The sequence below is a fragment of the Myodes glareolus genome, chromosome 8 (assembly GCF_982192425.1).
Source record: "Myodes glareolus chromosome 8, mMyoGla1.1, whole genome shotgun sequence".
Lineage (NCBI taxonomy): Eukaryota > Metazoa > Chordata > Mammalia > Rodentia > Cricetidae > Myodes > Myodes glareolus.
In genome coordinates this window covers 28,175,420-28,189,091 of record NC_142033.1, presented here as the reverse complement: position 1 = coordinate 28,189,091, position 13,672 = coordinate 28,175,420, and positions in this window count along the sequence as shown.

Sequence of the window (13,672 nt, the reverse complement as noted above, 5' to 3'; positions counted from 1 at the left end):
TGGGTTAATTAGAGTTTTAGTGCCTAGTTTCTTGAGTTCTTTGTATATTTTGGAGATCAGACCTTTGTCTGATGAGGGGTTGGTGAAGATCTTCTCCCAGTCAGAAGGCAGCCTTTTTGTCCTACTGACAGTGTCCTTTGCTTTACAGAAGCTTCTCAGTTTCAGTAGATCCCATTTATTCATTGTTTCTCTTATTGTCTGTGCTGCTGGGGTCCTACTTAGGAAGAGGCCTCCTGTGCCTTTATCTTGTAGACTACTTCCCACTTTCTCTTCTATCAGGTTCAAAGTGGACGGATTAATGTTGATGTCTTTAATCCATTTGGACTTGATTTTTGTGCATGGTGATAGATATGGATCTACTTTCATTTTTTTACAGGTTGACATCCAGTTAGGCCAGCACCATTTGTTAAAGATGCTTTCCTTCTTCCATTGTATACCTTTAGCTCCCTTGTCGAAAATTAGGTGCTCATAGGTTTGTGGGTTAATATCCGGGTCTTCTATTCGATTCCAAAGGTCGATTTCTCTGTTCTTATGCCAATACCAAGCTGTTTTCAATACTGTAGCTCTGTAATAGAGTTTGAAGTCAGGGATGGTAATGCCTCCTGAAGTTCCTTTATTGTATAAGATTGTTTTGGCTATCCTGGGTTTTTTGTTTTTCCATATAAACTTGATTATTGTTCTCTCAAGGTCTGTGAAGAAGTTTGATGGGATTTTGATGGGGATTGCATTGAATCTATAGATTGCTTTTGGTAGAATTGCCATTTTTACTATGTTGATTCTCCCAATCCAAGAGCAGGGGAGGTCTTTCCATTTTCTGGTATCCTCCTCAATTTCTTTCTTCAAAGACTTAAAGTTTTTGTCAAATAGGTCTTTCACTTCCTTGGTTAGAGTAACCCCAAGATATTTTATGCTATTTGTGGCTATCATGAAAGGTGATGTTTCTCTGATTTCCCTCTCGGCTTCTTTATCCTTTGTGTATAGGAAGGCCACTGATTTTTTGGAGTTGATCTTGTATCCTGCCACGTTACTAAGGGTGTTTATCAGCTGTAGGAGTTCTTTGGTTGAGTTTTTGGGGTCACTTATGTAAACTATCATATCGTCAGCAAATAACGAAAGTTTGACTTCATCCTTTCCAATACGAATCCCCTTGATCTCCTTATGTTGTCTTATTGCTATTGCTAGAACTTCAAGCACTATATTGAAAAGGTATGGAGAGAGTGGACAGCCTTGTCGCGTTCCTGATTTAAGTGGAAAGGCTTTGAGTTTCTCTCCATTCAGTTTGATGTTAGCTGTCGGCTTGCTGTATATTGCTTTTATTATATTTAGGTATGATCCTTGTATCCCCAGTCTCTCTAACACCTTTATCATAAATGGGTGTTGAATTTTGTCAAATGCTTTTTCAGCATCTAGTGAGATGATCATATGGTTTTTTTCTTTCCGTTTATTTATATGATGGATTACATTGATAGATTTGCGTATGTTGAACCAGCCCTGCATCTCTGGAATGAAGCCGACTTGATCATAATGGATAATTTTTCTAATGTGCTCTTGGATACGGTTTGCCAGTATTTTATTGAGAATTTTCGCGTCGATGTTCATGAGTGAGATTGGCCTGTAATTCTCTTTCTTGGTTGTGTCTTTGTGTGGTTTTGGTATTAGGGTAACTGTAGCTTCATAAAAGGAGTTAGACAATGACTCTTCTGTTTCTATATTGTGGAATACGTTAAGGAGTATAGGTATTAGCTCTTCCTGGAAGTTCTGGTAGAATTCTGCATTGAAACCATCTGGTCCTGGGCTTTTTTTGGTAGGGAGATTTTTGATAACAGCTTCTAATTCTTCGCGACTAACAGGTCTATTTAGATTGTTCACCTGGTCTTGGTTCAACTTTGGTATATGGTACTTATCTAAAAAAATGTCCATTTCTTTTACATTTTCCAACTTTGTGGCATATAAACTTTCGTAGTAAGATCTAATGATTCTCTGAATTTCCTCTGTGTCTGTGGTTATGTCCCCCTTTTCATTTCTGATCCTATTAATTTGCATGTTCTCTCTCTGCCGTTTGATTAGTTTGGATAGGGGTTTGTCAATCTTGTTGATTTTCTCCAAGAACCAGCTTTTTGATTCATTGATTCTTTGAATTGTTTTCTGTGTTTCTATTTTGTTGATTTCATCCCTCAGTTTGATTATTTCCAGTCTTCTACTCCTCCTGGGTGAATCAGCTTCTTTTTTTTCTAGAGCTTTCAAGTGTGCTGTTAAGTCTCCAATGTGTGCTTTCTCCGTTTTCTTTATTTGGGCACCTATTGCTATGAACTTTCCTCTTAGCACTCTTTCATAGTGTCCCATAGGTTTGAGTATGTTGTGTCTTTGTTTTCATTAAATTCAAGGAAGTCTTTAATTTCTTTCTTAATTTCGTCCTTGACCCAGGGGTGATTTAGTAGTTGACTGTTCAACTTCCATGAGTTTGTTGACTTCCTTGGGTTAGCATTGTTGTTGAATTCTAATTTTAATCCATGGTGATCTGACAAGACACAGGTGGTTACTAATATTTTTTTGTATCTGTGGAAGTTTGCTTTGTTACCGAGTATGTGGTCAATCTTCGAGAAGGTTTCATGAACTGCAGAGAAGAAGGTATATTCTTTCCTATTTGGGTGGAGTGTTCTATAGATGTCTGTTAAGTCCATTTGATTCAATACCTCCAATAAATCTCTTAATTCTCTGTTTGGTTTCTGTCTGATTGACCTGTCCATTGGTGAGAGAGGAGTGTTGAAGTCTCCTACTATTAGCGTGTGTGTTTTGATGACTGCCTTGATTTCTAGAAGAGTTTCTTTTACATAAGTGGGTGCCTTTATATTAGGGTCATAGATATTCAGGATTGAGACTTCTTCCTGATGATTTGTTCCTGTTATGAGTATGAAATGTCCATCTCCATCTCTTCTGATTGATTTTAGTTTGAAGTCGATTTTGTTAGATATTAGAATGGCCACACCCGCTTGTTTCTTAGGTCCATTTGCTTGGAAAACCTTTTCCCAACCCTTTACTCTGAGTAGGTGTCTGTCTTTGTGGTTGAGGTGTGTTTCTTGTAAACAGCAGAATGTTGGATCCTGTTTTCGTATCCAATCTCTAAGTCTGTGCCTCTTTATAGGTGAATTGAGTCCATTGATATTAAGAGATATTAATGACCAGTGGTTGTTGACTCAGGTCATTTTTTTTTTTTGGGTAGTAGAGTGTATGTGTTTTCCTTCTTTGAGTTGTGCTAGTGAGGGGTCGCTAGATGTCTGAGTTATTGTAGTCAGTGTTGGCAATGTTGGATTCCTTGGGATGTAATTTTCCTTCTAATATTCTCTGTAAGGCTGGATTAGTAGTTACGTATTGTTTAAATTTGTTTTTGTCCTGGAATATTTTGTTTTCTCCGTTGATAGTGAATGAAAGCTTGGCTGGGTATATTAATCTGGGCTTGCATCCATGGTCCCTTAGTTTCTGCAGTACCTCTATCCAGGACCTTCTGGCTTTCATGGTTTCTATAGAGAAGTCTGGTGTAAGTCTGATAGGTTTACCTTTATAGGTTACTTGACCTTTTTCCTTTGCAGCTCTTAATATCCTTTCTTTAATCTGAATGCTTTGTGTTTTGATTATTATATGGCGAGGGGATGTTTTTTTCTGATCCAGTCTATTCGGTGTTCTGTATGCTTCTTGCACCTTCATAGGAATATCACTCTTTAGGATGGGAAAGTTTTCTTCTATAATTTTGTTGAATATATTTTCTGGACCTTTGGTCTGCATTTCTTCTCCTTCTTCTACTCCTATTATTCTTAGATTTGGTTTTTTTATTATGTCCCATATTTCCTGAATGTTTTGTGTTGAGAATTTGTTGGATTTGCTGTTTTCTTTGGTCAGGGCATTTATTTTCTCTATGGTGTCTTCATAATCTGAGATTCGTTCTTCTATCTCTTGTATTCTATTGGTTATGCTTGTTCCTGAAGTCTCTGTTTGTTTACCTAGATTTTTCATATCCAGCCGGTCCTCGGTTTGTGTTTTCTTCACTGCCTCCATTTCAGTTTTCAATTCTTGAACTGATTCCATTACCTGTTTGATTGTTTTTTCTTGGTTTCCCAGGGTATCATTTACGAATTTACTCATTTCTTCAAACTTTTTGTTATATTTGTCTTCCATTTCTTTACTCATTTCTTCCATCTTTTTGTTATATTTCTCTTCTATTTCTTTAAGTGAGTTATTCATACCCTGTTTAAGAGACTCTATTGCTTTCATAATGACACTGTTTTCCACTTCTTCCGGTATAGGGTGTTCAAGTCCTTCTGTCATAAGATCGCTGGGATCTGGTGTTTTCGTGTTGTTTTTCAGATTGTTGGAGGAATTCTTTCCTTGGCGCCTGCCCATCTCTTCCTTCAGATGCTCTCCAAAGGCTCTTCCCTCCGCTGGGTCTTTTGCTACTGGATTAGTGCCCCTTGCTATCCAGGAGTCACTTTGCCTGCAGCCTTAGCTTGCTGCAGGCAGGCTATTAGAACAAAGGGATTTCTGTCCCTTTGCAATCACCGCCTGTATGTCCCGCGGTGCCCACCCCGGCTGAGATGGAGGAATTTAAGCCCCGAAAAAGGGAGAGGGGAGGGTATGGGTTCCAGGCAGAAAGCTGGAATGGTGTTGCAGGAGAGAGGGATTAGCTGGGGAAGCTGCCCCTTTGGAGTAGCCAGGGAGATAAGGGTGGCGGGAATATTGTGTGTTCCCTAACTGGCCTTGTGTGGTGGTCAGGAACAATACACCTACCCCTCCACAGATTCAGAGCCCCTCGCTGGTCAGAGGTGCCCCTGCCTGCAGTCTTGGCTTGCTGCAGGCCGGCTATCAGAACAAAGGGACTCCAGTACCTTTGCACTCACCGCCTGACCTGGCCCGCTGTGCCCATCCCGGCTGAGATGGAGGAATTTAAGCCCTGAAAACAGGAGAGGGGAGGGTATGGGTTCCAGGCAGAAAGCTGGGATGGCATAGCAGGAGAGAGGGATTAGCTGGGGGAAGCTGCCCCTTTGGAGTAGTGACCACTAATCCTTAAAACCTGTTTATCTTCCCTTTTTCATTGAGCCCTGAGCATGATTGTGCTAAAGATATATCATATAGGGCTGAATTTATAACCTCTGCACTGAACTATGGGTATGACAATATATTCATAGGAGTCATCCTATCTCTACGATCATGGAGCAGAATAGTAGTAGTATTTTTTCCCCTAGGGCCAGTTACCTACCTAGTCTCACGTTCATGTTCTTATTAGCAGTGTCCTGTATGGCGTCCATTTTGTGGACAGTCTAAAACCCAATCAAGAAATGATAGATTGCTAGTATTCTTGAAAATTAATTCAGAAGTCAATTAATCTGGTATATTCTTCTGCTTCTTTATCACCACTGTGTATATCACTCTCTATAGGCAAAGAACTGTGGACATATAAAGATTTATTTATAATTTACATGAGAAAGTTTTAATAATCTTTGTAAATATGTACTCATAAATTTAAAATATGAATGTTTAGAAAAAAAACAGCAACTCCAATAATGGAATTGATTATTCCATTAGATTATTTTCATAAAAATATTTTAACCAGTTTCTATATTCTCCTAAAATATAGAAATTATCTGGTAGACAATTCAATGTGTTGATCAAACACACTAACTGTTCATTCACTGTCAATTTATGTGAGGTAACACAAAATAAAATGTGGTTATATAGGACTTTTCCTAACTAGACACAATGAATACACACACACACACACACACACACACACACACACACACACTCCCACACACACCTTGCTTACCATAGATAGAGAGTCCATGACAAACCATAGTTTAGATACCACAAAGGCCCAACTTAGTGAACCAATAAGTTTTATTTAGGTCATTTATTGATATATGGATGATGGGTTACTTACAAGAGCAGAAATAATTCAAAGACAACTGTGTCACTATGACCAGTATGGGTGGGAGACAGTTCACCAAATCTGAAAACCTGAAGCACACTGAACAACCTGCAGGCCCCCAACAAGTAGGAGATTATCCTTCTCATTGACTCACTTGGTCTTTACCTTTACAGGACACTCTCATGCTTTCTACTTCTTTCAGTCTACTTGGCTGTCTGGACTCAGTTTCTTCTGAATAGCTCATATTTTAAGAGAGTGACTCTCAGGAATCTCTTTTGTTAATCTTAGGAGAGAGGGGACTAGGGAATCTTGTCAGTTTGGGGTACTTACTGTGCTACTTTCAATTGTTTACTTTCTGTCTTTCTGCAGAAGCTTCCCAAGGTTCAGTCATAAAGAGAACTGCTGCACAACCCAAGCAACACCTTAAGTGTAAAAGAAAATTTAGTTACATTTAAAAACATGGAAGATTTTAGATAGAAATTTTGACTCTATGTAAACTGAATTATTAAAAATGAATGTAGTATATCTGGCACTTATCAGTTTTTTGCCCAGGACATGTTACTCCACAAATACATACTTTCCATTTTAGGTGCTGAATTCAGACTTATGTTAGTAGATTGATTATTAAATAGAGTCATCACGCTCTTCTAAATCACTCCATTGGCAAAAGTTCACCAGTAGCTTATGCAATAATTAATGTGTTCATTTTGTTTTAATGTATCCTTCAAAGTCACCCACTTCCTTAGACCAGAGTTGAAAATAAATAATTTTTCACATTAATCCAAACTGAGGCAACTAAGAGCTTGAAACAGAATAATGAATGATTGATAGGTTGTTTTATATTAATTAAATTCATTCATTTATTCTGCATCCCAAATGCAGTTTCCCGTTCATCCTCCCATTCCCTCACTCCACTTCCCACCTGCCCTAGCTCCACGCTGATTCTACTTGTCTTCTCTGTTCAGAAAGAGGAAGACCTCCCAAGAGTGTCACCTAACATTGCATTTCAAGTTTAGGTAGGACAAATTTCCCCCTCTCATATTAAGGCTTGGTAAGCCAACCCAGGATATGTCACATTTTTTTTTTGTAATTTTACTTAAGACAAATATCTAAATTATTAAATGTATAGAAAATCAAATAAATTAAATATCAAATATTTTTCTAAAAGACAAAACCAAAATGTTTATATCATTATTTCTTTTTCCACTTATATCATCCATATCTACTCATTGGTGCTTAATATCACTCTTGTTTTTTCTTTAATATAGTTTATCACATTTAATGATAATTTAATGATATTACATCCATGTTTAAAATGACTCAATAACATTCTATTGGTCTTGGAACAAAGTAAAAAAGTCTTATTATAGTACTAAATTTCTGTTGAGTTGGTCCTTGTTATACCTTTACCATTCTTCATACAAATACTATTCTTACTACTTGCCATAATCTTTTGCCAACATATTCTACATATATGTAGAAATTTTTGTTTCCTCCCTTCCAGCCTAAATCTTATACCAGCTTCTCAATCTTTACTCCAATCCATGTTATTTACTTTCAAGTTATGCTGTGGTTTTCAAAAATAGCAATGTCCTAAAACCAGTCCAGTATCCTTGGAGTACATTTGAGTAGTTAAAATAATACATACAATGAAAATCCTGCCATGGAAATGTGTGTTGAAGTGGTTAAAGACACTAATTAAATACTGCACGGTACTCCTATAACACAAGCTTTATTCGGTTATGTTCATTCTTTTATGAAGGAGAATTTTGTTTGCAAAATGCTAGTAAAAGTAGTCATTTGAAGAATATATCAACTGATAGAGCACTATATAAACTTACACTTATATTCATATTAATCTACACTAAGAATTTCCTATGGATAAAACTTCCAAAGATGAAATAAAGGTAAGTTAAAATGACAGAGGCAGAGGCAGAGGCAGGTGAATTTCTATGAGTTTGAGGCCATCCTGGTCTACAAAGAAAGTTCCAGGATACCCAAGACTGTGACACAAAGAAACCCTGTCTCAGAAAACCTAAACAAACAAACAAACAAACAACAAATAAATACAAAAATAAATAATCAAGTAAAATTATAAATGTAATCAAAGCTAAGGTTTTTAGGAGAAACAATTTTTCATTAATTTGATGAAAATATTCAACTACAGAATATAAAAAAGTAAATATTTGAGTTCACAAATCTTCTAAAATTATTTATTAACATGATGATAAGAGAATTAAAAGTGAATATGAGGAATAAGAAAAACTGAAGTGGCTGTAAAATTCTGGCTATCAGTAATAGAGCCCACTTAGTCAGGCTACATAGTCATTGCATGCCATTTTATTTACCAAATGTCACAAGTTTCAGTGAATTCACACAATGAAAGTAGATAGCCAGTCCAGTGTACATTTACCTGATAGACAAGCTGATTAACAATATGGTTCCTTGGATGCTCGTCTTCTTGCTCTTCCTATTTCAATTATATCCAGACTTTTTCTAGGGAAAAAACAGAGCGTAAAACAGAATTAGTTTGATTTGCAGGTGATATACTCAACTCATTTTGTAGCATTCTGTTCATCAGGCATTAATCAATTAGCTTATACAGCACCAACAAATGTGGAAAAGTAAACAAGTAATTCCCCTAGAATACATGAAAAGGATTCATCGAGGCGTAAGGTATGACACACCTTAAGAAGTCTTACAATAGCAAATTAAAAGTTAAGGATAATTTATAAGAACATTTATTATGAACTATATGTAAATTTTGGAAGGGAGATATTTTAAAATAGCTTTACAGTTACATATGCAAATTTTTCATTGCCATGTTCATTGTAAAATTTTACTAAATTTTTGTTCTCATTGACTTTTTTTATTTTTCCATTCAAAAAGTTACACTTCCTCCCCTCCTTCCAATTTCCTCCCACTCCCCACTTACCCTCCTCCCTCCCCTCTCTGTTTGAGAGAGGGCAGGGAACCCTGCCCTGTGGGAAGTCCAAGCCCCCCCCCCCATATCCAGGCCTAGGGAACTGTGCATCCATATAGGCTAGGGTCTCAAAAAGCCAAAACATGCCGTAAAAACAAGCCCCAGTGCCTTTAGCAAAGGCTTCTCAGTCAGCCCCCATTGTCAGACACAATCAGAGAGTCCAGTTTAATCACATTCTCATTCAGTCCCTGTCCAGCTCGATTTGGTGAGCTCCCATTAGAACAGGCACACTGCCTCAGTTGATGTATCAATGCCTTGAGGTCCTGACTTCCTTGATGGTCTTCTCCCTCCTTCTGCCCTTCAACTGGACCTTGGGAGCTCAGTCCATTGCTCTGTTGAAGATCTTGGTCTCCATCCTTCGCCAGATGAAGATTCTATGGTGATATTCAAGATAATCATCAGCATGATAGTGGGGCAAAGACAGTTCAGGCACACTCTCCTCTGCTGACCAAGGACCTAGCTGGGGACATTGCTGTGGACATCTGGGACCCCCCCTAGAGCCAAGTCTCTTGACAACCCTAAAATGGCTCCCTTAATGTAGAAATCTTCTTCCCAGCTTCTATATATGCCCTTCCTCCATATCCAACCTCCCACTCCCTCAAATTCTTGCCAGTCTTTCCCTTCTCCCTTCCCTCTCCCCATCTCCCCTTCTAAAAAACCCATGCCCAGGATGCCCACCCATGCTCCAACTTTTGCCCGGCAATCTTGTTTGCTTCCTTCTTATTTAGCTTCTCAAGGCTTGTGAACTATAGGTTTAATGTCCTTGGTTTATGGCTAGAGTCCACTAATGAGTGAGTTAATACCATATTCATCTTTTTGGGTCTGGGTTATCTCACTCAGGATAGTGTTTTTCTATTTCCATCCATTTGCATGCAAAATTCAAGATGTCATTTACCCTGAGTAGTATTCTAATGCTTATATATTCCACACTTTATTCATTCTTCCATTGAGTAGCATCTAGGTTGTTTCCAGGTTTTGGCTATTACAAATAATACAGCTATGAACACAGTTGAACAAATGCTTTTGTAGTATGACTGGACATGCCTTGGGTATATTCCCAAGAGTGGTATTGCAGGATCCTGAGGTAGGTTGATTCCTGAGAAACCACCTCATTGATTTCCAAAGTGGTTGCACAAGTTTGAATTCCCACCAGTAATGGACGAGTGTTCCCATTACTCCAAATCCTCTCCAGCATAGGCTATCATTGGTGTTTTTGATTTTAGCCATTCTGATAGGTGTAAGATGGTATCTCAAAGTTGTTTTGATTTGCATTTCCCTGATCACTAAGGAGGTTGAGCATGACCTTAAGTGTCTTTTGGCCATTTGAACTTCTTCTTTTTTTTCTCAAAGTTTATTAAAATACAAAAGTCTCCATTTCCGCCCCTCCTCCCAACACCCTCCCACTCTCCCCCACTCCCTCCCCTCCTCCCTCTCTATCCCCCAGAGCAGTCAGGGTCTCCCACCTTGTGGGTAGTTCAAGCTCCTCCCCCCTCCCTCCAGGTCCAGGAAGGTGAGCATCCAAACGGACTGGATCCCAAAAATCCAGTATATGCGGAGGAAACAAGTCCCAGTGTCATTTTCAATGACTTTTCAGAAAGACTCCGGGCCAGCCACATTCAGAGAATCTGGCTGGATCACGTGCTCGCTCAGTCCCAGACAACTGACCTTGGTGAACTCTCCTTAGATCAGTCCCCTTGTATCAGTAGGTGATCGCACCCCTCATGGTCCTGATTTCCTTTTTCATGTTCTTCCTCCTTCTGCTCCTCATTTGGACCTTTGGGGACTCAGTCAGGTGCTCCAATGTGGGTCTCCGTCTGTATCGCCATCCATCTTTGGATGAAGGTTCCCTCTGATCTTGCCTTCCTTGCTCACGTTCTCCCTAGGTCCATTTGAACTTCTTATGTTCTTATTCTCTGTTCAGTTCAGTACCTCATTTTTTAAATTTGGTTGATTAGAATTTTAAAGTCTGGTTTCTTGAGTTCCTTATATATTTTGGAGATCAGACCTTTGTCTGATGCGGGGTTGGTGAAGATATTCTGCCATTCAGTATGATGCCTTTTTGTCTTAATGACAGTGTCCTTTGCTTTACAGAAGCTTCTCAGTTTCAAGAGGTCCCATTTATTCAATGTTGCTCTTATTGACTGTGCTACTGGGGCTATATGTAGGAGGTGATCTCCTGTTCCCATTTGTGCAGTCTACTTCCCACTTTCTCTTCTATCAGGTTCAGTATGGTTGGATTTATATTGAGGTCTTTAATCCATTTGGACATGAGTTTTGTGCATGGTGATAGATATGGATCTATTTTCATTCTTCTGCGGGTTGACATCCAGTTATGCCAGCACCATTTTTGAAGATGCTTTCTTTCTTCCATTGTATAGTTTTAGCTCATTTGTCGAAAATCAGGTGTTCATAGCTTTGTGGATTAATATCCGGGTCGTCAATTTGATTCCATTGGTTGACACCTCTGTTTTTATGCCAATACCAAGCTGATTTCATTACTGTAGCTCTGTAATAGAGTTAAAGTCAGGGATGGTAATGCCTCCAGAAGTTCCTTTATTGTATAGGATTGTTTTGGCTATCCTGGGCTTGTAGCTTTTCCATATAAAGTTGATTATTGTTCTTTCAAGGTCTGTGAAGAATTTTGTTGGCATTTTGATGAGGATTGTGTTGAATTTATAGATTGCCTTAGGTAGAATTGCCATTTTTACTATGTTAATCCTACCCATCCAAGAGCATTGGAGATCCTTCTATTTTCTGGTGCCTTCTTCAATTTCTTTCTACAGTACCTTAAAGTTCTTTCAAATAGATCTCTCACTTCCTTGGTTAGAGTTATCCCAAGATAATTTATGCCATTTGTGGCCATTGTGAAAGATGAAGTTTCTCTGATTTCCCTCTCTGCTTCTCTATCTTTTGTGTATGCAAGAACTACTAATTTTTTTTGAGTTGATCTTATCCTGCCACATCACTGAAGGTATTTATCAACTGTAGGAGTCCTTTGGTTGAGTTTTCTGGGGTCACTGATGGACAGTATCATATCATCTGCAAATAACTAAAGCAGAATTTTACCAGAATTTCCAAGAAGAGCTGATTCCTATACTCCATAATGTGTTTCACATAATAGAAACAGAAGAGTCATTGCCAAACTCCTTTTATGAAGCTACAGTTACCCTGATACCAAAACCACACAAAGACTCCACCAAGAAAGAGAATTACAGATCAATATCACTCATAAACATCGATGCAAAAGTTCTCAATAAATTACTGGCAAACCAAATTCAAGAATATATTCAAAAAATATCCATTATGATCAAGTAGTCTTCATCCCAGAGATGCAGGGTTGGTTTAAGATATGAAAATCTATCGATGTAATCCATCATATAACTAAACTGATAGAAAAAAAAACATGATCATTTCATTAGATGCTGAAAAAGCATTTGACAAAATTCAACACCTCTTTATGATTAAAGGTCTTGGAGAGGTTAGGGATACAATGATCATACCTAAATATAATAAAAGCAATACACAGCAAGCCAACATCTAAAATCTAATTAAATGGAGATAAACTCAAAGGCATTCCACTAAAATCAGGAATAAGACAAGGCTGTCCACTCTTACCATATCTCTTCAACATAGTGCTTCAATTTCTAGCAATGGCAATTACACAACATAAGGAGATCAAGGGAATTTGAATTCTAAAGGAAGAAATTTTCATTGATTTTTAATACTTAGCTGATTTTGTCTTCGACGGGTAAGGATAATTATATAAATTTATTTTAATTTTATTCATTATTTGAATGTCTCATACTTAGATCTTGGTGTTTGAATTTGATGAGCTTTATCTTAGCTGTTAGCTACAGTCTAGACGAGTGTATATGCACACCCAGTTTGTAAAGAAACATCATTCTTGAAATTGTAGCTAATTAGAGAAAAGTATCCCTATTGCTCTCCCAGAAAACCTAAGTTAGGTTTCCAGCCACAACACTGGATGGCAAATACCTGCCTTCAACTACAGCTTTACGAGGCCTAATGCTTCTTTCTGATGTCCACAGGCAGCAACATTTACATGCACGCACGTTCGCACGCACACACACACACTTAAATAAAATTTTACAATGTCGTTTGTATATTGTTTAGACTTGAAAAAATTTTCTTAGTATTAGAAACAAATTTCAGTATAGGGAGATCTAAGATACATGTTCACTGATTATGAAACTGCAGGCATAAAAATTGCGTGGGAGTTTTCTTTCCTTATTCAAAACTGCAAACTTATTGTCGGAAGACAGGAAAATATGATCAGAGAACTTAAAGGTCACTGAATAAATAATCCAAAAATGTGACACAAGAATGTGTTTGAATTCAAAATAAGAGAACATAAGTGCATAAAAACAAAAAAATGCAATGTGATTACCAAAGGAAAAGTTAATTTTGCTGTGGTCAGTGCTCCAAAGGGTCATCTCTTACTTTACTGAGATATGCAAAACTGGCCATGCTATTGATAGACAATAATTTTTAATATTTTATTTGTTTGTTTATTTTAGAATTTTATACGTGAATTTTTTACCACACATTACCCAAACAGCTTATTTCACATCCTCCCCCACTTCCTCTTAATTCTTCTTTATATAAATATTTGTATACATTTCTATTTATGTGATTGTGTATATATATATAAATTCAGTCTGATAGGTCTATATCAGATTGTTCATATGTGTAGGAGCTTGGGCATGACCATTTGTACTAGATATGGGATTACCCTCTGCATGCTGTGATTA